Source organism: Meles meles, chromosome X, assembly GCF_922984935.1.
Source record: "Meles meles chromosome X, mMelMel3.1 paternal haplotype, whole genome shotgun sequence".
In the NCBI taxonomy this organism is placed as follows: domain Eukaryota; kingdom Metazoa; phylum Chordata; class Mammalia; order Carnivora; family Mustelidae; genus Meles; species Meles meles.
Genome location: NC_060087.1, coordinates 49,571,549 through 49,599,014, shown reverse-complemented (window position 1 = coordinate 49,599,014; position 27,466 = coordinate 49,571,549). Strand labels below are relative to the sequence as shown.

The 27,466-nt window shown below is 44.6% G+C and overlaps 1 protein-coding gene and 1 pseudogene across 2 annotated transcripts in view; one reads left to right on the top strand and one right to left on the bottom strand.

The window, feature by feature from the left end:
• The window catches only part of LOC123934643, a 150,958-nt pseudogene extending 126,555 nt beyond the window's left edge, over positions 1-24,403 (top strand).
• NBDY (negative regulator of P-body association) overlaps positions 1-27,466 on the bottom strand; it is a 169,810-nt gene that overhangs the window by 42,787 nt on the left and 99,557 nt on the right. The gene's annotated exons all lie outside the window — the stretch shown is intronic.

Below are 27,466 nucleotides of genomic sequence, written 5' to 3'. Positions count from 1 at the left end.
AAGAATCATCAATAATATATTAATAGTAGGAGACTTCAACACTCCACTCACAGCAATGGATAGATCATCTAAGCAGAAGGTCAACAAAGAAAAAAAAGCTTTGGATGACCATTGGACCAGATGGACTTCACAGATATATACACAACATTCCATCCTAAAACAACAGAATAGTCATTCTTCTTGAGTGTATTTGGAACTTTCTCCAGAATAGATCACATACTGGGTCACAAATCTCAACTGATACCAAAAGACTGAGATTATTCCCTGCATATTTTCAGACCACAGCACATCGAAACAGGAACTCAACCATAAGGAAAAATTTAGAAGGAACTGAAACACTTGGAGGTTAAAGAGCATCCTACTAAAGAATGAACAGGTTGGGGCGCCTGGGTGGCTCAGTGGGTTAAGCCTCTGCCTTCAGCTCAGGTCATGATCTCAGGGTCTCTGGGATCGAGCCCCGTATCGGGCTCTCTGCTTGGCAGGGAGCCTGCTTCCTCCCCTCTCTGGCTGCTGCTCTGCCTACTTGTAATCTCTCTCTCTCTCTCTCTCTCTCTCTCTCAATCTGTAAAAAAGAAAAAAAAATTAAAAAAAAAAAAAAGAATGAACAGGTCAACCAGGAAACTAAAGAGGAACTTAAGAAGTTCAGGCAAACCGGGGCGCCTGGGTGGCTCAGTGGATTAAGCCGCTGCCTTCGGCTCGGGTCATGATCTCAGGGTCCTGGGATCGAGCCCCGCATCGGGCTCTCTGCTCCGCAGGGAGCCTGCTTCCTCCTCTCTCTCTGTCTGCCTCTCTGCCTACCTCTCTGCCTACCTCTCTGCCTACTTGTGATCTCTCTCTGTCAAATAAATAAATAAATAAAATCTTTAAAAAAAAAAAAAAGAAGTTCATGCAAACCAATGAAAATGAAAGCACATCGGAAAGCACATGAAACCTATAGGATACTGCAAATGCTGTCCTTAGGGGTAAGTACATAGCCACCGAAGCCTCTCTCAAAAAATTTGAACAATGCCCAATGCAGAAGCTAACCTTACACCTAAACATCTGGAGGAAAAAAAAAAGTAGTAAATAAAGCCTAAAGCAAGCAGGAGTAGAGAAATAGTAAAGATTAGAGCAGAAATCAATGAAACATAAACTAGAATAACAGCAGAACAGATCAAAGAAACTAGAAGCTGGTTCTTTGAAATAATTAAAAAGATCGAAAAACCTCTGGCCAGACTTTTCCAAACGAAAAGAGAAAGGACCCAAATTAATAAAATCATGAATAAAAGAGGATCAATCGGGCGCCTGGGTGGCTCAGTGGTTTAGGCCGCTGCCTTCGGCTCAGGTCAAGATCTCAGGGTCCTGGGATCGAGTCCCGCATCGGGCTCTCTGCTCGGCAGGGAGCCTGCTTCCCTCTCAGCCTCTCTGCCTGCTTGTATCTCTCTCTGTCAAATAAATAAATAAAATCTTTAAAAAAAAAAAAAAAAAAATAAAAGAGGATCAATCACAACCAACACCATGGAAATAGAAACAATTACTAGCAATTATTACCAGCAATTTTACGCCAAGAAATTAAGCAACCTAGAAGAAATTGATGACTTCCTGGGAAGTTATAAGCTACCAAGACTGAAACAGGAAGAACTAGACAATATGAATACACCAATAACCAGTAACAAAATTGAAGCAGTAACCAAAAATATCCCAAAAAACAAGAGTCCAGGGCCAGATGGCTTCCTAGGGTAATTCTACCAAACATTTAAAGAAATCATACCTATTCTACTGTTGATACCAAAATACTCAATAGGATATAACAGTGTTTTTTTTTTTCTCCCTTTCTGTCTGGATGATCTATCTACTGAGGTAGGTTTGGCATTAAATTCTCCTATTATTGAATTGTCATCTATCTCTCCCTTTAGATCTATTAATGTTTGCTTCATAAATTTAGGTGCTATGTTGAGTACCTGAATATTTACAAATGTTATATCTTGTTGGATTGACCCTTTTATCATTCTGTAATACCCTTTCTTGTCCCTTATTACAACATTTGCTTTAAAAAGTCTATTTTGAGGTGCCTGGGTGGTTCAGTTGGTTAGGTGTCTGACTCTTGCTTTTGACTCAGGTTGTGATTTCAGGGTTGTGAGATCCAGCCCCACACCTCTGCGTTCAGTGGCATGAAGTCTGCCAGGGTTTCTCTCACTCTTTCTCTCCCTTCCCCTCTGCTCCTCGCCCCTGCACTCATGGGTGCTCTCTCTTGCTCTTTTCTGTCTCTCGCTCTCTAACAAATAAATAAATTAAAAAAAAATAAAGTCTACCTTGTCTTCTATAAGGATACTTATTCTAGCTTTCTTTTGGATTCTGTTTTCACAGAATATCTTTTTGCATCCCTTTACCATTATTCTTTGTGTGCTAACATCTGAAGTGAAATGGCACCCACAAAATTCACCAAGGCAGGAGAATGTGGAAATGGTGCCCATCAGCCTTCATCCCAGAGTGCCCCAATATGCCCCTGCCCATCCAGCTGATGCTTTAAGATTAGCAAATATATTAGTTTTACATAAAATTTTGGTGCTGTTCAAATGGCTGCTTATCCATAGGGCCCTGGGGTGAGTCCACACATGAGCCCTTTAACAACCATTTCATAGTTTACTATAGCCTTTTGTGTCTTGTGACTATGAGTCGGGATGGTTTTCAAAGCCAGATGTTTGGGGGCTCACCTCTCAGGCGCAGGTCTTAGAAGTTTGGTGGGGGAGAATTTGGGGTATGAACTATTTGCTCCTCAGAGAGAATCCACATGTTTGTGAGTTCCCTTCTTTTTTGTGGGTTGCTGCGTTGAGGTGGGGTTTATGACAAGATTATGTCTCTGCCTCTCCTAAACACTTCAATATGGATTTCTTCTTCTTTGCCCAATATGAAGGAGTCAATCAGCTAGTTGTCAGAGTTTTTCAGAAGAAATTGTCCCATATATAGCTGATGATTGGTGTTTCAATGAGAAATGAGTTCAGGACCTTCCTATGTTGACTTTTTGAACGGCTTCACCTGATCTCACAATTTACAACTTTTATACTGTGTATTATAAGAAAACATTTCAGCTTTATAAGTTGAAGAACTCCCTCTATCATTTCTTGTAAGGCAGGGGGAGTGGTAGTGAAGTCCCTTAGCTTTGTTTATCTGTCAAAGTGTTTATACATTTTTGATGGGTGATTTTGATGAATATAATATTCTTCATTGGTAATTTTGTTTTTCAGCACTTTGGATGTACCTTCCCACACCCTCCTGCCCCACAGAGTTTCTGCTGAGAAATCAGCTCATAGTTTTATCAGGGTTACATTGTACTTAATGAGTCATTTTTCTGTTGTTGCTTTCAAGATTCTGTCTTTAATCTTTGAGAGTTGGATTATAATGTATCTCAGAAAAGATCTCTATGGGATGAATCTGTTTGAAGAACGTTGTGTTTTATATATCTGGATGTCCATAACACTCCCTAAACTTGGGAAGTTTTCAGTCATTATTAAATAAGCTTCTTGCACCTCCGATTCTCTCTTTACCTTCTGGGATCCCCATTCTTCTCTTTCTCCCTTCTTACTGAATAATTTCAAGAGATCTGTCTTCAAACTTACAGATTCTTTCTTCTGCCTTGCCAAGGCTACTATTAAATCTCAATATCAATTTCTCATTTCATTCATTGTATTATTCAGTTCAACATTTATGTTTAGTTTTTTTTACAATTTCTACAATTTTTTACAATTTACAACTTTGCATTATCTTTATGCAGTGTTTTCCTGAGTTCATTAAGATTTCTATATGTAATCCTTTTTTTAATTCAGATTTTTTTAAGATTTTATTTATTTGTTTGACAGACAGAGATCACAAGTAGGCAGAGAGGCAGGCAGAGAGAGAAGAGGAAGCAAGCTCCTGCTGAGCAGAGATCCTGATGCAGGGCTCAATTCAAGGACCCTGGGATCATGACCTGAGCCGAAGGCAGAGGATTCTGAGCCTCCCAGGCGCCCCTATATGTACTCTTTTTTTTTTATTATTTACAGCATAACAGTGTTCATTGTTTTGTCATCACACCCAGTGCTCCATGCAGTACGTGCCCTCCCTATTACCCACCACCTAGTTCCTCAACCTCCCACCCCCCGCCCCCGCCCCTTCAGAACCCTCTGGTTCTTTTTCAGAGTCCATAGTCTCTCATGGTTCATCTCCCCTTCCAGTTTCCCTCAACTCCCTCTCCTCTCCATCTCCCCATGTCCTCCATGTTTTTTGTTATGCTCCACAAATAAGTGAGACCATATGATACTTGACTCTCTCTGCTTGACTTATTTCGCTCAGCATAATTTCTTCCACTCCCATCCATGTTGCTACAAAAGTTGGGTATTCATCCTTTCTGATGGAGGCATAATACTCCATTGTGTATATGTACCACATCTTCCTTATCCATTCATCCATTGAAGGGCATCTTGGTTCTTTCCACAGTTTGGCGACCGTGGCCATTGCTGCAATAAACATTGGGGTACAGATGTCTTTTCCTTTCACTACATCTGTATCTTTGGGGTAAATACCCAGCAGTGCAATTGCAGGGTCATAGGGAAGCTCTATTCTTAATTTCTTCAGGAATCTCCACACTGTTCTCCAAAGTGGCTGCACTAACTTGCATTCCCACCAACAGTGGAAGAGGGTTCCCCTTTCTCCACATCCTCTCCAACACGACAAGGATGCCCACTCTCACCACTCTTGTTCAACATAGTATTAGAAGTTCTAGCAATGGCAATCAGACAACAAAGAGGAATAAAAGGTATCCAAATTGGCAAGGAAGAAGTCAAACTCTCTCTCTTCACAGATGACATGATTCTTTATATGGAAAACCCCAAAGACTCCACCCCCAAACTACTAGAACTCATACAGCAATTCAGTAACGTGGCAGGATACAAAGTCAATGTACAGAAATCAGTGGCTTTCTTATACACTAACAATGAAAATACAGAAACGGAAATTAGAGAATCGATACCATTTACTATAGCACCAAGAATCATAAGATACCTGGGAATAAACCTAAACAAAGAGGTAAAGGACCTGTACTCGAAGAACTACAGAACACTCATGAAAGAAATGGAAGAAGACACAAAAAGATGGAAGACTGGAGGAGTCAAGATGGCGGAGAAGTAGCAGCCTGAGACTACATCAGGTAGCAGGAGATCAGCTCGATAGCTTATCTAAACATTGCAAACACCTACAAATCCAACGGGAGAGCGAAGAGAAGAAGAACAGCAACTCTAGAAACAGAAAATCAACCACCTTCTGAAAGGTAGGACTGGCGGAGAAGTGAATCTAAAACGACGGGAAGATAGACCGCGGGGGGAGGGACCGGCTCCCGGCAAGCGGCAGAGGAACGGAGCACAAAATCAGGACTTTTAAAAGTCTGTTCCACTGAGGGACATTGCTCCAGAGGCTAAACCAGGGTGAAGCCCACACGGGGTGGCCCCAGGTCCCGCAGGGTCACAGAAGGATCGGGGGTGTCAGAGTGTCGGAGAGCTCGCAGGTATTAGAACGGAGAAGCCAGCTGCAGAGACAGAGCCGAGGACTGAACTCTCAGCTCGGGGTTACCTTGAACTGGTCGCGGGCTGGGTGAGCTCAGAGCGTGGCTAGAGGCTGGGGATACTGGAGTGATTGGGTGCTGTCCTCTGGGGGCGCACTGAGGAGTGGGGCCCCAGGCTCTCGGCTCCTCCGGGCCGGAGACTAGGAGGCCACCATTTTCATTCCCATCCTCCGGAACTCTACGGAAAGCGTTCAGGGAACAGAAGCTCCCAAAAGCGAACCCGAGCCGATTACTTAGTCCGGCCGCCGGTAAGGGCGGTGCAATCCCGCCTCGGGCAAAGACACTTGAGAGTCACTACAAAAGGCCCCTCCCCCAGAAGATCAACAAAATATCCAGCCAGGACGAAGTTCATCTATCAAGAAAAGTAGGTTCATTTCCTAAGACAGCTGCGCAATTCCAGAGGAGGAGAAAGCAAAGCACGGAGCTCATGGCTTTCTCCCCATGATTCTTTAGTCTTGCGGCTACTTAAATTTTTTTTTTCTCTTTTTTTCAATTTTTTTCTTTTTTTTTTTTTATTCTTCTGCTAAATTTTTTAAAACTTTTACCCTTTTCTTTTTTAACGTTTTTTGACTAGTTTATCTAAATATATATATTTTTCTTTCTTTATTATATTTTTTCTTTATTTGTTCTATTTTTTAATTTTTTTTCTTTTTTTTTCCTTTTTTTCTTTTTTCTTTTCTTTTTTTTTTTCAGAACCTGTTTTTATCCCCTTTCTCCCCCCCACAATTAGGGGTCTCTTCTGACTTGGTTACAGCGCATTTTTCTGGGGTCTTTGCCACCCTTTTAGTAGTTTATTTGCTCCTTCATATCCTCTTATCTGGACAAAATGACAAGGCGGAAAAAATCACCACAAACAAAAGAACAAGAGACAGTACCGAAGGCTAGGGACCTAATCAACACAGACATGGGTAATATGTCAGATCAAGAGTTCAGAATGACGATTCTGAACATCCTAGCCGGGCTCGAAAAAGGCATGGAAAATATTAGAGAAACTCTCTCTGGAGATATTAAAGCCCTTTCTGGAGAAATTAAAGAACTAAAATCTAACCAAGTTGAAATCAAAAAAGCTATTAATGAGGTGCAATCAAAAATGGAGGCTCTCACTGCTAGGATAAATGAGGCAGAAGAAAGAATTAGTGATATAGAAGACCAAATGACAGAGAATAAAGAAGCTGAACAAAAGAGAGAGAAACAGCAACTGGACCATGAGGGGAGAATTCGAGAGATAAGTGACACCATAAGACGAAACAACATTAGAATAATTGGGATTCCAGAAGAAGAAGAAACAGAGAGGGGAGCAGAAGGTCTATTGGAGAGAATCATTGGAGAGAATTTCCCTAATATGGCAAAGGGAACAAGCATCAAAATCCAGGAGATGCAGAGAACCCCCCTCAAGGTCAACAAGAATAGGTACAAACCCCGTCACCTAATAGTAAAATTGACAAGTCTTAGTGACAAAGAGAAAATCCTGAAAGCAGCCCGAGAAAAGAAGTCTGTAACATACAATGGTAAAAATATTAGATTGGCACCAGACTTATCCACAGAGACCTGGCAGGCCAGGAAGAGCTGGCATGATATATTCAGAGCACTAAACGAGAAAAACATGCAGCCAAGAATACTCTATCCAGCTAGGCAATCATTGAAAATAGAAGGAGAGATAAAAAGCTTCCAGGACAAACAAAAACTGAAAGAATTTGCAAACACCAAACCAGCCTTACAGGAAATATTGAAAGGTGTCCTCTAAGCAAAGAGAGAGCCTAAAAGTAGTAGATCAGAAAGGTACAGAGACAATATAAAGTAACAGTCACCTTACAGGCTAATAATGGCACTAAATTCATATCTCTCAATAGTTACCCTGAATGTTAATGGGCTAAATGCTCCAATCAAAAGACACAGGGTATCAGAATGGATAAAAAAACAAAACCCATCAGTATGTTGCCTGCAAGAAACCCATTTTAGACGCGAAGACACCTCCAGATTTAAAGTGAGGGGGTGGAAAACAATTTACCATGCTAATGGGCATCAGAAGAAAGCTGGGGTGGCAATCCTTATATCATATCAATTAGATTTTAAGCCAAAGACTATAATAAGAGATGAGGAAGGACACTATATCCTATTCAAAGGGTCCGTCCAACAAGAAGATCTAACAATTTTAAATATCTATGCCCCTAATGTAGGAGCACCCAACTATATCAACCAATTAATAACAAAATCAAAGAAACACATCAATAATAATACAATAATAGTAGGGGACTTTAACACCCCCCTCACTGAAATGGACAGATCATCCAAGCAAAAGATCAACAAGGAAATAAAGGCCTTAAATGACACACTGGACCAGATGGACATCACAGATCTATTCAGAACATTTCATCCCAAAGCAACAGAATACACATTCTTCTCTAGTGCACATGGAACCTTCTCCAGAATAGATCACATCCTGGGTCACAAATCAGGTCTCAAACGGTATCAAAAGATTAGGATCATTCCCTGCATATTTTCAGACCACAATGCTCTGAAGCTAGAACTCAATCACAAGAGGAAAGCTGGAAAGAACCCAAATACATGGAGACTAAACATCATCCTTATAAAGAATGAATGGGTCAACCAGGAAATTAAAGAATTGAAAAAATTCATGGAAACAAATGATAATGAAAACACAACAGTTCAAAATCTGTGGGACACAGCAAAGGCAGTCCTGAGAGGAAAATATATAGCGGTACAAGCCTTTCTCAAGAAACAAGAAAGGTCTCAAGTACACAACCTAACCCTACACGTAAAGGAGCTGGAGAAAGAACAAGAAAGAAACCCTAAACCCAGCAGGAGAAGAGAAATCATAAAGATCAGAGCAGAAATCAATGAAATAGAAACCAAAAAAAACAATAGAAAAAATCAATGAAACTAGGAGCTGGTTCTTTGAAAGAATCAATAAGATTGATAAACCCTTGGCCAGACTCATCAAAAAGAAAAGAGAAAGGACCCAAATAAATAAAATCATGAATGAAAGAGGAGAGATCACAACTAACACCAAAGAAATACAGAGAATTATAAGAACATACTATGAGCAACTCTACGCCAACAAATTGGACAATCTGGAAGAAATGGATGCATTCCTAGAGACATATAAACTACCACAACTGAACCAGGAAGAAATAGAAAACCTGAACAGGCCCATAACCAGTAAGGAGATTGAAACAGTCATCAAAAATCTCCAAACAAACAAAAGCCCTAGGCCAGACGGCTTCCCAGGGGAATTCTACCAAACATTTAAAGAAGAACTAATTCCTATTCTCCTGAAACTGTTCCAAAAAATAGAAACAGAAGGAAAACTTCCAAACTCGTTTTATGAGGCCAGCATAACCTTGATCCCAAAACCAGACAAGGATCCCACCAAAAAAGAGAACTACAGACCAATATCCTTGATGAACAGAGACGCAAAAATTCTCGCCAAAATACTAGCCAATAGGATTCAACAGTACATTAAAAGGATTATTCACCACGATCAAGTGGGATTTATTCCAGGGCTGCAGGGTTGGTTCAACATCCGCAAATCAATCAATGTGATAGAACACATTAATAAAAGAAAGAACAAGAACCATATGATACTCTCCATAGATGCTGAAAAAGCATTTGACAAAGTACAGCATCCCTTCCTGATCAAAACTCTTCAAAGTGTAGGGATAGAGGGCACATACCTCAATATTATCAAAGCCATCTATGAAAAACCCACCGCAAATATCATTCTCAATGGAGAAAAACTGAAAGCTTTTCCGTTAAGGTCAGGAACATGGCAGGGATGTCCATTATCACCACTGCTATTCAACATAGTATTAGAAGTCCTAGCCTCAGCAATCAGACAACAAAAAGAAATTAAAGGCATCCAAATTGGTAAAGAAGAAGTCAAACTATCACTCTTCGCAGATGATATGATACTATATGTGGAAAACCCAAAAGACTCCACTCCAAAACTGCTAGAACTTGTCCAGGAATTCAGTAAAGTGTCAGGATATAAAATCAATGCACAGAAATCAGTTGCATTTCTGTACACCAACAACAAGACAGAAGAAAGAGAAATTAAGGAGTCAATCCCATTTACAATTGTACCCAAAACTATAAGATACCTAGGAATAAACCTAACCAAAGAGGCTAAGAATCTATACACAGAAAATTATAAAGTACTCATGAAAGAAATTGAGGAAGACACAAAGAAATGGAAAAATGTTCCATGCTCCTGGATTGGAAGAATAAATATTGTGAAAATGTCTATGCTACCTAAAGCAATCTACACTTTTAATGCAATCCCTATCAAAATACCATCCATTTTTTTCAAAGAAATGGAACAAATAATCCTAAAATTTATATGGAACCAGAAAAGACCTCAAATAGCCAAAGGAATATTGAAAAAGAAAGCCAAAGTTGGTGGCATCACAATTCCTGACTTCAAGCTCTATTACAAAGCTGTCATCATCAACACAGCATGGTACTGGCACAAAAACAGACACATAGATCAGTGGAACAGAAAAGAGAGCCCAGAAATCGACCCTCAACTCTATGGTCAACTCATCTTCGACAAAGCAGGAAAGAATGTCCAATGGAAAAAAGACAGCCTCTTCAATAAATGGTGCTGGGAAAATTGGACAGCCACATGCAGAAAAATGAAATTGGACCACTTCCTTACACCACACACGAAAATAGACTCCAAATGGATGAAGGACCTCAATGTGAGAAAGGAATCCATCAAAATCCTTGAGGAGAATGCAGGCAGCAACCTCTTCGACCTCAGCCGTAGCAACATCTTCCTAGGAACAACGGCAAAGGCAAGGGAAGCAAGGGCAAAAATGAACTATTGGGATTTCATCAAGATCAAAAGCTTTTGCACAGCAAAGGAAACAGTTCACAAAACCAAAAGACAACTGACAGAATGGGAGAAGATATTTGCAAACGACATATCAGATAAAGGGCTAGTATCCAAAATCTATAAGGAACTTAGCAAACTCAACACCCAAAGAACAAACAATCCAATCAAGAAATGGGCAGAGGACATGAACAGACATTTCTGCAAAGAAGACATCCAGATGGCCAACAGACACATGAAAAAGTGCTCCACATCACTCACCATCAGGGAAATACAAATCAAAACCACAATGAGATATCACCTCACACCAGTCAGAATGGCTAAAATGAACAAGTCAGGAAATGACAGATGCTGGCGAGGATGTGGAGAAAGGGGAACCCTCCTCCACTGTTGGTGGGAATGCAAGCTGGTGCAACCACTCTGGAAAACAGCATGGAGGTTCCTCAAAATGTTGAAAATAGAACTACCCTATGACCCAGCAATTGCACTACTGGGTATTTACCCTAAAGATACAAACATAGTGATCCGAAGGGGCACGTGTACCCGAATGTTTATAGCAGCAATGTCTACAATAGCCAAACTATGGAAAGAACCTAGATGTCCATCAACAGATGAATGGATAAAGAAGATGTGGTATATATACACAATGGAATACTATGCAGCCATCAAAAGAAATGAAATCTTGCCATTTGCGACGACGTGGATGGAACTAGAGCATATCATGCTTAGTGAAATAAGTCAATCAGAGAAAGACAACTATCATATGATCTCCCTGATATGAGGACATGGAGAAGCAACATGGGGGGTTAGGGGGATAGGAGAAGAATAAATGAAACAAGATGGGATTGGGAGGGAGACAAACCATAAATGACTCTTAATCTCACAAAACAAACTGGGGGTTGCTGGGGGGAGGTGGGATTGGGAGAGGGGGAGGGGGCTATGGACATTGGGGAGGGTATGTGCTATCGTGAGTGCTGTGAAGTGTGTAAACCTGGCGATTCACAGACCTGTACCCCTGGGGATAAAAATACATTATATGTTTATTTAAAAAAAAAATTTGGAAGGGGAGGCGAACCATAAGAGACTATGAACTCTGGAAAACAACCTGAGGGTTTTGAAGGGTCAGGGGTGGGAGGTTGGGGGAACAGGTGGTGGGTAATGGGGAGGGCACGTTTTGCATGGAGCACTGGGTGTTGTGCAAAAACAATGAATACTGTTACGCTGAAAAAAATAAATAAAATGGGGAAAAAATCCACAAAAAAAGAGCCTTTTACTACATTTCCCCCTCTTTAAAATAAAACATCCTCAATTAGCTATAAAAAAAAAAGATGGAAGACTGTTCCATGCTCTTGGATTGGAATTATAAACATTGTTAAAATGTCTATACTGCTTAGAGCAATCTATACTTTTAATGCCATTCCGATTAAAATTCCACCGGTATTTTTCAAAGAGCTGGAGCAAATAATCCTAAAATTTGTATGGAATCAGAAGAGACTCTGAATTGCTAAGGAAATCTTGAAAAACAAAAACAGAACTGGCGGCATCACGTTACCCGATTTCAAGCTTTACTACAAAGCTGTGATCACCAAGACAGCGTGGTACTGGCATAAAAACAGACACATAGACCAGTGGAACAGAGTGGAGAGCCCAGATATGGACCCTCAACTCTATGGTCAAATAATCTTTGACAAAACAGGAAAAAATATACAGTGGAAAAAAGACAGTCTCTTCAATAAATGGTGCTGGGAAAACTGGACAGCGATATGTAGAAGAATGAAACTCGACCATTCTCTTACACCATACACAAAGATAAACTCGAAATGGATAAAAGACCTCAACGTGAGACAGGAATCTATCAGAATCCTAGAGGAGAACCTAGGCAGTAACCTCTTCGATATCAGCCACAGCAACTTCTTTCAAGATATGTCTCCAAAGGCCAAGGAAACAAAAGCAAAAATGAACTTTTGGGACTTCATCAAGATCAAAAGCTTCTGCACAGCAAAGGAAACAGTCAACAAAACAAAGAGGCAACCCACGGAATGGGAGAAGATATTTGCAAATGACAGTACAGACAAAAGGTTGATATCCAGGATCTATAAAGAACTTCTCAAACTCAACACACACAAAACAGATAATCATATCAAAAAATGGGCAGAAGATATGAACAGACACTTCTCCAATGAAGACATACAAATGGCTATCAGACACATGAAAAAATGTTCATCATCACTAACCATCAGGGAGATTCAAATTAAAACCACATTGAGATACCACCTATATGTACTCTTTTAAATCATGTTCAATCAGGGCGCCTGGGTGACTCAGTGGGTTAAGGCCTCTGACTTCTGCTCAGGTCATGATCCCAGAGTCCTGGGATCGAGTCCTGCATCAGGCTCTCTGCTCAGCAGGGAGCCTGACTCTCCCCCGACCCCCGCTGCCTGCCTCTCTGCCTACGTGTGATCTCTGTCTGCCAAATAAATACATAAAATCTTTTTAAAAATAAATAAATCATGCTGAACTTACTTATAATTACTTTTTAAATTATTTTCCAGGTAATTTTCACATCTCTTTTTCTTTGGGATAAATTACAGAAAGATTACTATGATTTTTGGTGGTATCATATTTTCTTTTATGTTTGTGTGTTGCAGGTACCTACACATTGGCGTTTCCACATTTCAGAGAGCAGTAACCTATTCTAGCCTCTTCAAACTGCATTCACTGCCTTCACCGGAGAAGCTTCACCTGAACGTGGCTGAAGGGTGCAATTTGAGTAGGATGCAGCATCTCTGTTTCTGAGGAGGGTGCAGGAATGTATTCTACAAGCAGTTCTGTCAGCTGAGGTCAACGTAGAAAATACTATATGGATCTTATTGGCCAAGTTTGAAGGTCTCCTGCACATATTTGTGGTGGCAGTGGTGGCTAGGGCTGTTGGGTTCTCCAGCATCAAAAGCAATTGGGTTTATTTGGTTCTTCTGCATGCATGGAGGAATTTCTACCCAAGTGGATCCCACTTGGAGCCAGGTCTTGCATGCTGGCACTCAGCATGACAACACAGCTGGATTTTAGGTTTAGAGGCATGTGGAACTACTATGACATCTGAACGATGGTGAATACCATAGTGTTGGTATCATAACTAAGGCATGTGCATAACACTTATAAAACTAAGTCTAAGTCACTGGGAATCATTATATGACTACGGCCCTAGCAGAAATGTAAGCAGGATGTAGTAGAATCAAGAGATTGGGGATGATATACTATAACAGTGGAATATGCCTAGAGAAAGGGTTGCAGGGGCAGAATGCCCTAAAGGTCAAAGTGTATTCTCGGAAATCAAAGGAGAGTGTGCAGAAAACAAGATACAAGTCATGGCCAGGGAAGTCAAAGTCCTAACTTAGGGCCCAGGGGGGAGTTGCATAAGAGCAGCAGCATGGTCCTAGTGCTGGTGAATCATATTTGCTACTTAGGGTATGAGAAAAGAGATGTAGCAGAGCAGCAGCAGCTGATGGCAGATCAAAGAAGCAACTCAGGACTTAGGGGGAATGGCAAAAATAGCAATAGTATGAATGGTGACAGAAGCTCAAAACCACAACTTAGGGACTGTGCGAATAGCTGAAAGTACCACCTGATCAGTCCCTGTGAAGATGGATCTAATATGTGTCTTAGTACCCAAAGTGTAAGACAAAAAGCAACCCAAGAGGACAAGTCAAAAACAAGAAATAAAACACAGGAGATAAAGGGCAGGACAGCAAAATTTAAACTTTAAAATAGTGATGTATGCGGTCTGCTGATCTTGAACAGCACTAAGAGCAGTGACACAGGATACTGGGGCCAAGACACAGTACAGAGAAAACGTGAGCACCTGGGAGGAGAAGCACAGAGGAAGAACCCAGACAACCATGTCAAGTAAAATCAGCATAGGTGAAGGTTGCTGGGTCGAAGTCAGCAAATGCTAAATAATAAAATAGTGATGACTAGGTTTGAAAGATCATATTATTTTCAATTCCTAAAAAAAGTGAAAGTTTTCTCAAGGAATTTATCTAAGGGAAAACGAGCTATAATAGAAGAAAAAGTGACAGAAGGAAACGTAAAAAAAAAAAAATGTTATACAATATGACCATGATAGTGTTAAAATCTGTGGACACACTATACCCTCCACAGGGAGCACAGAAAAAATTTCATTGGAATGTATGTTTCAAATATATTTAAATTCTTTCTTAGAAAAAGTCAAAAAGAAACCACAAAATAACTCGTATACTTAAAGGAACTTTACAGAACAACAGATTCCTTATAAAAAATCATAAGTTAATGCTACAAAAGCAATCTCAAAGAGAAAAAAGACACCCAATTTAAAAAAATGACTTTTTACGACCTCATATATAAACAAAGATTAAAAATGGAACAAAAAATTACAAGAATAAAAAAATATAATAACAAGAGAGTAATCATAAGAAACTATGATTTGAGAGAAGGAATAAAAATGTAAATAATCGGGAGGAATCAAGATGGCGGAGAAGTAGCAGCCTGAGACTACATCAGGTAGCAGGAGATCAGCTCGATAGCTTATCTAAACATTGCAAACACCTACAAATCCAACGGGAGAGCGAAGAGAAGAAGAACAGCAACTCTAGAAACAGAAAATCAACCACTTTCTGAAAGGTAGGACTGGCGGAGAAGTGAATCTAAAACGACGGGAAGATAGACCGCGGGGGGAGGGGCCGGCTCCCGGCAAGCGGCGGAGGAACGGAGCACAAAATCAGGACTTTTAAAAGTCTGTTCCACTGAGGGACATTGCTCCAGGGGCTAAACCGGGGTGAAGCCCACGCGGGGCTAGCGTGGCCCCAGGCCCCACAGGGTCACAGAAGGATCGGGGGTGTCGGAGTGTCGGAGAGCTCGCAGCTATTAGAACGGAGAAGCCGGCTGCCAAGACAGAGCCGAGGACTGAACTCTCAGCTCGGGGTTACCTTGAACTGGTCGCGGGCTGGGTGAGCTCCGAGCGCGGCTAGAGGCTGGGGATACGGGAGTGATTGGGTGCTGTCCTCTGGGGGCGCACTGAGGAGTGGGGCCCCAGGCTCTCGGCTCCTCCGGGCCGGAGACTGGGAGGCCGCCATTTTCATTCCCATCCTCCGGAACTCTACGGAAAGCGTTCAGGGAACAGAAGCTCCCAAAAGCGAACCCGAGCCGATTACTTAGTCCGGCCGCTGGTAAGGGCGGTGCAATCCCGCCTCGGGCAAAGACACTTGAGAGTCACTACAACAGGCCCCTCCCCCAGAAGATCAACAAAATATCCAGCCAGAACGAATTTCATCTATCAAGGAGAAAGCAGATTCAATTCCTAAGACAGCAGAGCAATTCCAGAGGAGGAGAAAGCAAAGCACGGAACTCATGGCTTTCTCCCCATGATTCTTTAGTCTTGCGGCTACTTCAATTTTTTTTTCTTTTTTCAATTTTTTTTTCTTTTTTCAATTTTTTTTTTCTTTTTTCTTTTTTCTTCTTCTGCTAAATTTTTTAAAACTTTTACCCTTTTCTTTTTTAACATTTTTTGACTAGTTCATCTAAATATATATATTTTTTTTTCTTTTTTGTATTTTTTTATTTGTTTTATTTTTTAAATTTTTTTCTTTCTTTTTTTTTCCTCTTTCTTTTTTTTTTTTTCTTTTTTCTTTTTTTTCTTTTTTTTTTCAGAAGCTGTTTTATCCCCTTTCTCCCCCCCACAATTTGGGGTCTCTTCTCATTTGGTTACAGCGCATTTTTCCGGGGTCTTTGCCACCCTTTTAGTAGTTTATTTGCTCCTTCATATCCTCTTATCTGGACAAAATGACAAGGCGGAAAAAATCACCACAAACAAAAGAACAAGAGACAGTACCGAAGGCTAGGGACCTAATCAACACAGACATGGGTAATATGTCAGATCAAGAGTTCAGAATGACGATTCTGAACATTCTAGCCGGGCTCGAAAAAGGCATGGAAGATATTAGAGAAACCCTCTCTGGAGATATTAATGCCCTTTCTGGAGAAATTAAAGAACTAAAATCTAACCAAGTTGAAATCAAAAAAGCTATTAATGAGGTGCAATCAAAAATGGAGGCTCTCACTGCTAGGATCAATGAGGCAGAAGAAAGAATTAGTGATATAGAAGACCAAATGACAGAGAATAAGGAAGCCGAGCAAAAGAGGGACAAACAGCTACTGGACCATGAGGGGAGAATTCGAGAGATAAGTGACACCATAAGACGAAACAACATTAGAATAATTGGGATTCCAGAAGAAGAAGAAACAGAGAGGGGAGCAGAAGGTCTATTGGAGAGAATCATTGGAGAGAATTTCCCTAATATGGCAAAGGGAACAAGCATCAAAATCCAGGAGGTGCAGAGAACCCCCCTCAAAGTCAACAAGAATAGGTCCACACCCCGTCACCTAATAGTAAAATTTACAAGTCTTAGTGACAAAGAGAAAATCCTGAAAGCAGCCCGAGAAAAGAAGTCTGTAACATACAATGGTAAAAATATTAGATTGGTGGCAGACTTATCCACAGAGACCTGGCAGGCCAGAAAGAGCTGGCATGATATATTCAGAGCACTCAACGAGAAAAACATGCAGCCAAGAATACTCTATCCAGCTAGGCTATCATTGAAAATAGAAGGAGAGATAAAAAGCTTCCAGGACAAACAAAAACTGAAAGAATTTGCAAACACCAAACCAGCTCTACAGGAAATATTGAAAGGGGTCCTCTAAGCAAAGAGAGAGCCTAAAAGTAGTAGATCAGAAAGGTACAGAGACAATATACAGTAACAGTCACCTTACAGGCTAATAATGGCACTAAATTCATATCTCTCAATAGTTACCCTGAATGTTAATGGGCTAAATGCCCCAATCAAAAGACACAGGGTATCAGAATGGATAAAAAAACAAAACCCATCAGTATGTTGCCTACAAGAAACTCATTTGAGACGCGAAGACACCTCCAGATTTAAAGTGAGGGGGTGGAAAACAATTTACCATGCTAATGGGCATCAGAAGAAAGCTGGAGTGGCAATCCTTATATCAGATCAATTAGATTTTAAGCCAAAGACTATAATAAGAGAGGAGGAAGGACACTATATCCTACTCAAAGGGTCTGTCCAACAAGAAGATCTAACCATTTTAAATATCTATGCCCCTAACGTGGGAGCAGCCAACTATATCAACCAATTAATAACAAAATCAAAGAAACACATCAATAATAATACAATAATAGTAGGGGACTTGAACACTCCCCTCACTGAAATGGACAGATCATCCAAGCAAAAGATCAACAAGGAAATAAAGGCCTTAAATGACACACTGGACCAGATGGACATCACAGATATATTCAGAACATTTCATCCCAAAGCAACAGAATACACATTCTTCTCTAGTGCACATGGAACCTTCTCCAGAATAGATCACATCCTGGGTCACAAATCAGGTCTCAACCGGTATCAAAAGATTAGGATCATTCCCTGCATATTTTCAGACCACAATGCTCTGAAGCTAGAACTCAATCACAAGAGGAAAGCTGGAAAGAACTCAAATACATGGAGACTAAACAGCATCCTTCTAAAGAATGAATGGGTTAACCAGGAAATTAAAGAAGAATTGAAAAAATTCATGGAAACAAATGATAATGAAAACACAACAGTTCAAAATCTGTGGGACACAGCAAAGGCAGTCCTGAGAGGAAAATATATAGCGGTACAAGCCTTTCTCAAGAAACAAGAAAGGTCTCAAGTACACAATCTAACCCTACATGTAAAGGAGCTGGAGAAAGAACAAGAAAGAAACCCTAAACCCAGCAGGAGAAGAGAAATCATAAAGATCAGAGCAGAAATCAATGAAATAGAAACAAAAAAAACAATAGAAAAAATCAATGAAACTAGGAGCTGGTTCTTTGAAAGAATCAATAAGATTGATAAACCCCTGGCCAGACTCATCAAAAAGAAAAGAGAAAGGACCCAAATCAATAAAATCATGAATGAAAGAGGAGAGATCACAACTAACACCAAAGAAATACAGACAATCATAAGAACATACTATGAGCAACTCTACGCCAACAAATTGGACAATCTGGAAGAAATGGATGCATTCCTAGAGACATATAAACTACCACAACTGAACCAGGAAGAAATAGAAAACCTGAACAGGCCCATAACCAGTAAGGAGATTGAAACAGTCATCAAAAATCTCCAAACAAACAAAAGCCCAGGGCCAGACGGCTTCCCAGGGGAATTCTACCAAACATTTAAAGAAGAACTCATTCCTATTCTCCTGAAACTGTTCCAAAAAATAGAAATGGAAGGAAAACTTCCAAACTCATTTTATGAGGCCAGCATCACCTTGATCCCAAAACCAGACAAGGATCCCACCAAAAAAGAGAACTACAGACCAATATCCTTGATGAACAGAGACGCAAAAATTCTCGCCAAAATACTAGCCAATAGGATTCAACAGTACATTAAAAGGATTATTCACCACGATCAAGTGGGATTTATTCCAGGGCTGCAGGGTTGGTTCAACATCCGCAAATCAATCAATGTGATAGAACACATTAATAAAAGAAAGAACAAGAACCATATGATACTCTCCATAGATGCTGAAAAAGCATTTGACAAAGTACAGCATCCCTTCCTGATCAAAACTCTTCAAAGTGTAGGGATAGAGGGCACATACCTCAATATTATCAAAGCCATCTATGAAAAACCCACCGCAAATATCATTCTCAATGGAGAAAAACTGAAAGCTTTTCCGTTAAGGTCAGGAACACGGCAGGGATGTCCATTATCACCACTGCTATTCAACATAGTACTAGAAGTCCTAGCCTCAGCAATCAGACAACAAAAAGAAATTAAAGGCATCCAAATTGGTAAAGAAGAAGTCAAACTATCACTCTTCGCAGATGATATGATACTATATGTGGAAAACCCAAAAGACTCCACTCCAAAACTGCTAGAACTTGTTCAGGAATTCAGTAAAGTGTCAGGATATAAAATCAATGCACAGGAATCAGTTGCATTTCTGTACACCAACAACAAGACTGAAGAAAGAGAAATTAAGGAGTCAATCCCATTTACAATTGTACCCAAAACTATAAGATACCTAGGAATAAACCTAACCAAAGAGACTAAGAATCTATACACAGAAAATTATAAAGTACTCATGAAAGAAATTGAGGAAGACACAAAAAAATGGAAAAATGTTCCATGCTCCTGGATTGGAAGAATAAATATTGTGAAAATGTCTATGCTACCTAAAGCAATCTACACATTTAATGCAATCCCTATCAAAATACCATCCATTTTTTTCAAAGAAATGGAACAAATAATCCTAAAATTTATATGGAACCAGAAAAGACCTCGAATAGCCAAAGGAATATTGAAGAACAAAGCCAAAGTTGGTGGCATTACAATTCCGGACTTCAAGCTCTATTACAAAGCTGTCATCATCAAGACAGCATGGTACTGGCACAAAAACAGACACATAGATCAGTGGAACAGAATAGAGAGCCCAGAAATCGACCCTCAACTCTATGGTCAACTCATCTTCGACAAAGCAGGAAAGAATGTCCAATGGAAAAAAGACAGCCTCTTCAATAAATGGTGCTGGGAAAATTGGACAGCCACATGCAGAAAAATGAAATTGGACCACTTCCTTACACCACACACAAAAATAGACTCCAAATGGATGAAGGACCTCAATGTGAGAAAGGAATCCATCAAAATCCTTGAGGAGAATGCAGGCAGCAACCTCTTCGACCTCAGCCGTAGCAACATCTTCCTAGGAACAACGGCAAAGGCAAGGGAAGCAAGGGCAAAAATGAACTGTTGGGATTTCATCAAGATCAAAAGCTTTTGCACAGCAAAGGAAACAGTTAACAAAACCAAAAGACAACTGACAGAATGGGAGAAGATATTTGCAAACGACATATCAGATAAAGGGCTAGTATCCAAAATCTATAAGGAACTTAGCAAACTCAACACCCAAAGAACAAACAATCCAATCAAGAAATGGGCAGAGGACATGAACAGACATTTCTGCAAAGAAGACATCCAGATGGCCAACAGACACATGAAAAAGTGCTCCACGTCACTCGCCATCAGGGAAATACAAATCAAAACCACAATGAGATATCACCTCACACCAGTCAGAATGGCTAAAATGAACAAGTCAGGAAATGACAGATGCTGGCGAGGATGTGGAGAAAGGGGAACCCTCCTCCACTGTTGGTGGGAATGCAAGCTGGTGCAACCACTCTGGAAAACAGCATGGAGGTTCCTCAAAATGTTGAAAATAGAACTACCCTATGACCCAGCAATTGCACTACTGGGTATTTACCCTAAAGATACAAACATAGTGATCCGAAGGGGCACGTGTACCCGAACGTTTATAGCAGCAATGTCTACAATAGCCAGACTATGGAAAGAACCTAGATGTCCATCAACAGATGAATGGATCAAGAAGATGTGGTATATATACACAATGGAATACTATGCAGCCATCAAAAGAAATGAAATCTTGCCATTTGCGACGACGTGGATGGAACTAGAGCGTATCATGCTTAGTGAAATAAGTCAATCGGAGAAAGACAACTATCATATGATCTCCCTGATATGAGGACATGGAGAAGCAACATGGGGGGGTAGGAGATAGGAGAAGAATAAATGAAACAAGATGGGATTGGGAGGGAGACAAACCATAAATGACTCTTAATCTCACAAAACAAACTGGGGGTTGCTGCGGGGAGGTGGGATTGGGGGAGGGGGAGCGGGCTATGGACATTGGGGAGGGGAAGCGAACCATAAGAGACTATGGACTCTGAAAAACAACCTGAGGGTTTTGAACGGTCAGGGGTGGGAGGTTGGGGCAACCTGAGGGTTTTGAAGGGTCAGGGGTGGGAGGTTGGGGGAACAGGTGGTGGGTAATGGGGAGGGCACGTTTTGCATGGAGCACTGGGTGTTGTGCAAAAAGAATGAATACTGTTACGCTGAAAAAATAAATAAAATGAGAAAAAAAAATGTAAATAATCACATAGGATAAATATATTTTCAAAAAACATTGAATATCGAGGATATCACATTATTTTTAACATTCTTGAGAACAGATAAAAAAATGAACAGGAGAGAAACTTCAATTTGGAAAACTAGACAAATAAATACTGAAGATCAATACGAAAAGCACATGTCTGTGAAAAGTTCAGTAAGCAACAACTTGCCTTCTGCAAGAGAAAACTGTCAGAAAAAATGCAATATATGCCCTAGGCTCCGCTCAGGCCAGGGTATCCCCAAACTGGGCTCTGAACCTAGAGAGAAGTGTGCCTGATGCTAGCACCCAGTGAGGAAGTGGGAGCACTCCAGAGAATATTATTCACCCTCGAAATGAAAATGAAATAATCTAAAAAAAAAAAGAAAAAGAAAGAAAGAAAATGAAATAATCTTCTTCCATTTGCAGGGACTGGGGGTGGGGGGCAGAGAGCATAATGCTAGGTGAAATGAATCAGTCAGAGAGAAACAATACCATATGATTTCACTCCTATGCGATTTCAAGAAAAGAAAACAAATGAGCAGAGAGAGAATCACACACACACACACACACACACAGAGAGAGAGAGAGAGAGAGAGAGAGAGAGACATCAAGAAATGGAGTCTTAGAGAAAACTGAAGGTTACCAGTGGGGAGGGAGTGTTGCCTGAAAGGGGTGATGGGGATTAGGGAGTGCACTTGTCCTGCTGAGCAGCAGGTGACCTAAGCAACTGTTGAATCCCTATACTGGACACCTGAAACCAGTATAACACCGCGTGTTCAGTTACCGCAATTACACTAAACCCGCGAAGAAAAAGAAAAGGCAAAGCCTGCATACTCTTGCAGGTTTGCCACAAAGTGGTCAGGTTGGCCAGGAGCCCAGCCAGACTTGAGAAGGGTGCTCTGTGGCTTGGTTGAGCAGGGGGCCATGGGGAGGAGGAGGAGAGGAAGAGGCAGAGCCTGGAGGAGGCTGCAGGAGGAGGACGGATGATTTGTGTTGTTGTTGTTGTGATCCTTGTTGTTGGAGTTGCTGTTCCCCTGTCTGTGCCAGGCAGGAAAGGTGGGGGGGGGGGGCGGGGAGTGGAGGGCAGAAGGCTCAGTGGGGGCAGGGAGAGGGGTGACTGTCATTTCTGGAGCCACAGTGCCATCCAGCGGAAACTGTCTCTGAAAAGCCCAGGCAGCAGCAACGTGCCTTCTGCCAGGCACAGGGGTCAGCGGGGATGCGCTGGGTCCGCTGTGCTGGGCTCCAGCCAGGGTTTCCCCGGATGTGGGCTCTGAGGCCTAGAGGGAAGTGTGCCTGATGCTGGCACCCAGTGAGGAAGCAGGAGCTCTAGGGGCCCTGGGGACACAGCGGGCAGCCCCAAGACCAAAGAGCCCAGGGGGGCGGAGCTTCCCCGTCAGCCATTTTGGGGTGGGCCCAGGAGAAGCAACTCACCACTGGCCACAGGGACCAGGCAGACATTTCCTCTGCTGTCCTTTCTGGGGAGTAGCAGGGTGCCCTGCCTGGGGCCACCCCTGGCCTCCCTGGGAGCGGAGGCATTTAGAGGTCCTGGGTTCGGGGCCACTGGTGCTTGGCAGTCCCAGGCAGCTCAGGGGAGAGGGCGGGTGGGGGGGGGGGGGAGGTGCCCAGGCAGCCATCTCTGGCTGCCCCACCCGCCCCTCCCCGGGGTTTCTGAGTGACTTGCTCAGCTCCAGTCTCGGATCCAGCAGAGGGGGGAAGACAGGACCCGGGGCCAGGTGTCCAGGTGCACGCACAGGACCCACCGCTTCCCGTTGGCCCCACCGCCAATCCCCACCTCCCCACCACCATACACACACAGACACACAGGAGCCTTCTCCTTCCTGCTCCTTCGCTCTCCTGAGCAGGAGAGTCCAGGCGCCTCCCTGGGAGAGAAACCATTTCCGCTTGATGGCAGTATGGCTCCACGAATGCCAACTGAACCCGTACCCCGCCCCCCCCTTCACCCCACCAGCTCAGACCTTGGGCCTCAGCACCTTCTAAAGTCAAAACACACAAACAAAACCAGCAACAACCACAACACACACATCCCAACCCCTATGCACAGCCCCCACCCCACCCACACACTAGCCAAGAAAGGGAAAGCACAAAGGAAACGGAAAACCTAAACAAAGCCCCACCACCGCCCACCTGACTTTGCCCACTACCAACCTCCCACCCGCCCCCTCCCCCCACCAAGGCAAAACAGCCACGCAAAAACCCAACACCATCAGGACCACCACTACCACCACCACTAGACACCGTAACTGGGCATGAAGAGGCAGAGAAAGAGAAACAAACCAGCCAAGGAGACCCAAGGGGACCACCAAATAAATAACACAGGGCCAAATGACCACCTACCAGGAGGACAGACACCCTGCAGGCCTTATTCCTTCCTTTCGTGCTGCCCCATTTTTCTTGGCTCTTCAGGAGCCAAGAAAATGTCTCCCATTTTATTGGGAGAAATAAAGGGCAAAGGACACAGGAAACGGCCTCTGTGACTCTGCCTGAGGCTTTACGTGGACAGGACCTCTCCTGGACAAGCTGGCGGCCACCCACCTCGCTGGCTTGCAAGTCACTTTTGTGCTTCCTCCCAAGGCCTGGGGCTACAGGCCGAGGTCACCCCCACCTTGGGCTGGCCCGACAAGCCCCACCGCCAGAAATGGCTGGCCCCACCTGCAGCCCACAGGGCCACATCCAGGAGGCTCCCCGGAAAGGGGAACCCAGCGCTCACACAAGCACCGACTCTGGGCAGGCAGGCAGCCCTTGCTCTCACCCAGGGGCCTTGGCAAGGCCACCAGCCATCGCCCAGTCAGGAAGTCAGGGGGCAGGCCCCACACGGGGCCACCTCCCGTGGAGGATGGATGGCCCCCGACTCTCCCCCAGTGGGGGAGTCCCCATCTGTCTGGGTAAACAGGCCTGGCTCCAGGTTCACAGCCCTGGCTTGAGCAGGCCTGTTCACACATGACCAGCTCAGGCAACCCAGAACGGCCGGCTGCGTGTCCCTCTTTGAGAGCCGGCCCGAGAGCGTGTGTGTCTGCGCCCCTGTTGTGAGTGAGCGTGTGGCGTGTGTGAGTGTGCTCAGTGTGTGCACGGTGCGTGCCTGTGGGAGGGTGCCTGTGGCCCTGTGTACCGGTGCGTGTGCGGCGGGGGCGGGCGCTCGCCTATGGGCTGTCGTTGCTCGGCCCGCCTTGGCCTGTGCAACTGGAGGACCCCAGCTCCCAGGCACTCCCTGAAATCTGTATCGGTCCGGGTCACGCGACTGGACTGGGAACCAGGGGAAGGAGGGCACAACTTGAAGAGGTTCCAACGGGTCCAAGCGCTGACGTTAAGAGCTTCGATAAGGACAAGAGCTGCAAGGACTGGAAAGCCACGGCATCTGTTGCCGAGTCCTGACTTCCTGATGCGGTTCCCTTGCAAAGTAACTTCTGGATCGTGTTTTTCAAGCATGAGCCTGACTGCCACCGCCGCGGGGCCGCAAAGATCGGAAACGGCGGCACCTCCTCACTCCTGCCTTCTGCTGCACCTGTGTCTCCCTCATACCGCAAGATCAGGGGTAGAAGGAGGGTCCCCGGGTCCCGGGCTGTCTCCCGCACCCCACCCCCACGCCCACCCTGGGAAACACACTGGGCCCTGCTGCCCCTGCACCGCCCCCACCCCCTGCCCCGCAAGCCCACCCCCACCTCCCCCGCACACCTCCCCTCTGCCCCTAGCACACCCATCCCCACCCATTCCCCCTCCCACCAAGCTCCTCTCCCCCACCCCGCACGCCCCCCTCACCATCCCCACCCCTCACCCCCACCCATCCCCGCCACTAGCCTTAGTATGGAAAGTGAAAGGAAAAGAGAGAAGCAGAATGTCACCACCACCCACCGCGCCAGGGCCAGGGCCAGGGCCCTTGTGGACGTGGACGCAGTCCAGGCGCGCCTCGCTGTGGGGGTAACAGGCACAAGGCATGACAAGGAGACCCAGGCTACAGCAAGGAGACACAAGCTCCAGGCGGCCTCGCCAGGGAAGGGCGCAACGGCCTGGCCAGGCCGCCTCTTGCCACAGGATCCCTCCTGAGGGCCATCAAGGGTCCTGACCCAGAGGTCGGCCTGTAGGGCATAAGGAGGGCAAAAGGACAGGCTGAGCCACACCTTAAATATGTCATGGGCACACGCCACAGGGCCCAAGGAGTCCCCGCTACGCACGCAGGGCCAAGAGTGGGTAGGAGGAAACCCGGGACACCAGCGTGGGTTGAAAAAGCGGGGGCTGGCGGGGGGCGGGTGGGGGGCGCGCCGTGACAGGAGGGGACAGGGATGAGTTACTTTCGTACCAGGGTACGAAAGGGATGGTTGTGAGGGGAAGCCCCCTTGCTCCCCCAATCCACGCGGGCCATTTTCCCTTCCACAGGACACGTGAGGGTGAATCTGGGGACAGCCACAGGGGAAGAAGGGCCAATGAAGAAGTCAAGGTAAGGAGCCAAAAGTGGGGAGAGCAAAGCGCAGGCAAAGAAGGAATCCTGGTGGAGGAGGAGAACGAATGCGATCTCAGAAGGCGTCAGGGCCCAGGGGGACCAGGGGAAACCAGCAGTGGCCCCCTAGGGGAGGAGCCATCTGCCAAGACAAAGTCTCAGCCTCTTAGGCCAGGGGTTGAACGAAGCCTGTCCAGAGAGAGGCCTGTTTTGCCATGCTCTACGACCCAAATGAGGAGTGGGAGGCCAAACAGAAAGGGGCAAGGAGGAAGGAAAGGAAACAAGGAAGGGCGTCCGTGGGGCCCACTGAGCCTCCTTTGCACAGAGATTCGCGGTGTGCCAGCTTGGGTGCCCACCCAGGCGGGTCTACCTGAATAAAGCTGCGTGGGCACGTAGGCCTGTGCGTCCGTGTGTCTCTGTGTCTGTGTCTCTCTCTGTGTCTGTGTGTCGCTGTGTGTGTGTGTGTGTGTGTGCGCGCGCGCGGCTGAATGCCTGGCCCCTGTGGGTGGATGTGCCTGCGTGTGCCTGTGCCTGTGCCGGTGCGTGTGTGCGCGTGCGCGTCCGGGCGTGTAGGTGTGTAGGCCTGTAGGTATGTGCCCGAGTGTGCGAAGGTAAGCATGGGCAGGACTATGGGGTGGAGGGGCTGCGCCCAGGTGTGAGGAAACAAGGATGACCCCAGATGCTGCAGAGTGGGGATTCCACCACTTGGGGGACCCAATCCCCGCCCTTCTTTCTCCCTGCATTTCTCCCAAGAAGTTGTGTTGTGGTTGCGCCCTGCCCTGGCATAAGTGCGAAAGAGCCACCTTAGGCCCTACTTGGCAGGACCAGGACGGTGGGGACTTTAACAAGTGTTTGTGGGTTGTCTTTGGCGTGTTCTCTTCTCTCTCACCAGTTTCACAAAACGTCTGCCTGAGTCCTGGGAGAGCCTGGCGTGGAAGAGTGTCCGAAACAGGGACTCAATCCTCCATTCTAAGAGTCCTTAAGATACTACCCAGTGTTGGAGTGTTGGAATTCCCTGCCCTGCGGGTGTGGGTTTTCCCTGCTCTGGAGCTCCCATGGGCCCAGGCGTCAAGGAAGCCTTTCCAAAAGGGCCAGGAAGGGAGCCACCTGGGAACCCGTAGAAAGCCTCAGGATCACGTTGTCCAGGCACTGCGTGGCATGGCTAGGAGGGTACGACCTTAAACAGTCACACCGCGGTGACCACTGCTTTGCTTTGCATCCCAGCCTGCTCCTGGATTGAAGGCCCTTATCCCTGGTGTTGCCTGTCTGCCTGGAGACGCGGGGCCGCATTAAGGTGTTCCGTGGTTCCTCAGAAGCGGGTGGTGTTTGGAGGTAGGGGGATCGTCGACCCCCCCCCCCACTCCCAACACACACACCTCCTTCCACCTCCCCTGCTCGCCCGACCCCCAGCTCATTCGTTTTCCGGGGAGAATACGGGGCCTGGGTACTACAGCATCAACCACGGGTTAGGCTGAGAATCAGAGAGAGCTACACACCAGACCAAGTCCCCGGACCCTCTTCCGCCACACACCCCTCTCCAAACCGCAACGCCCCC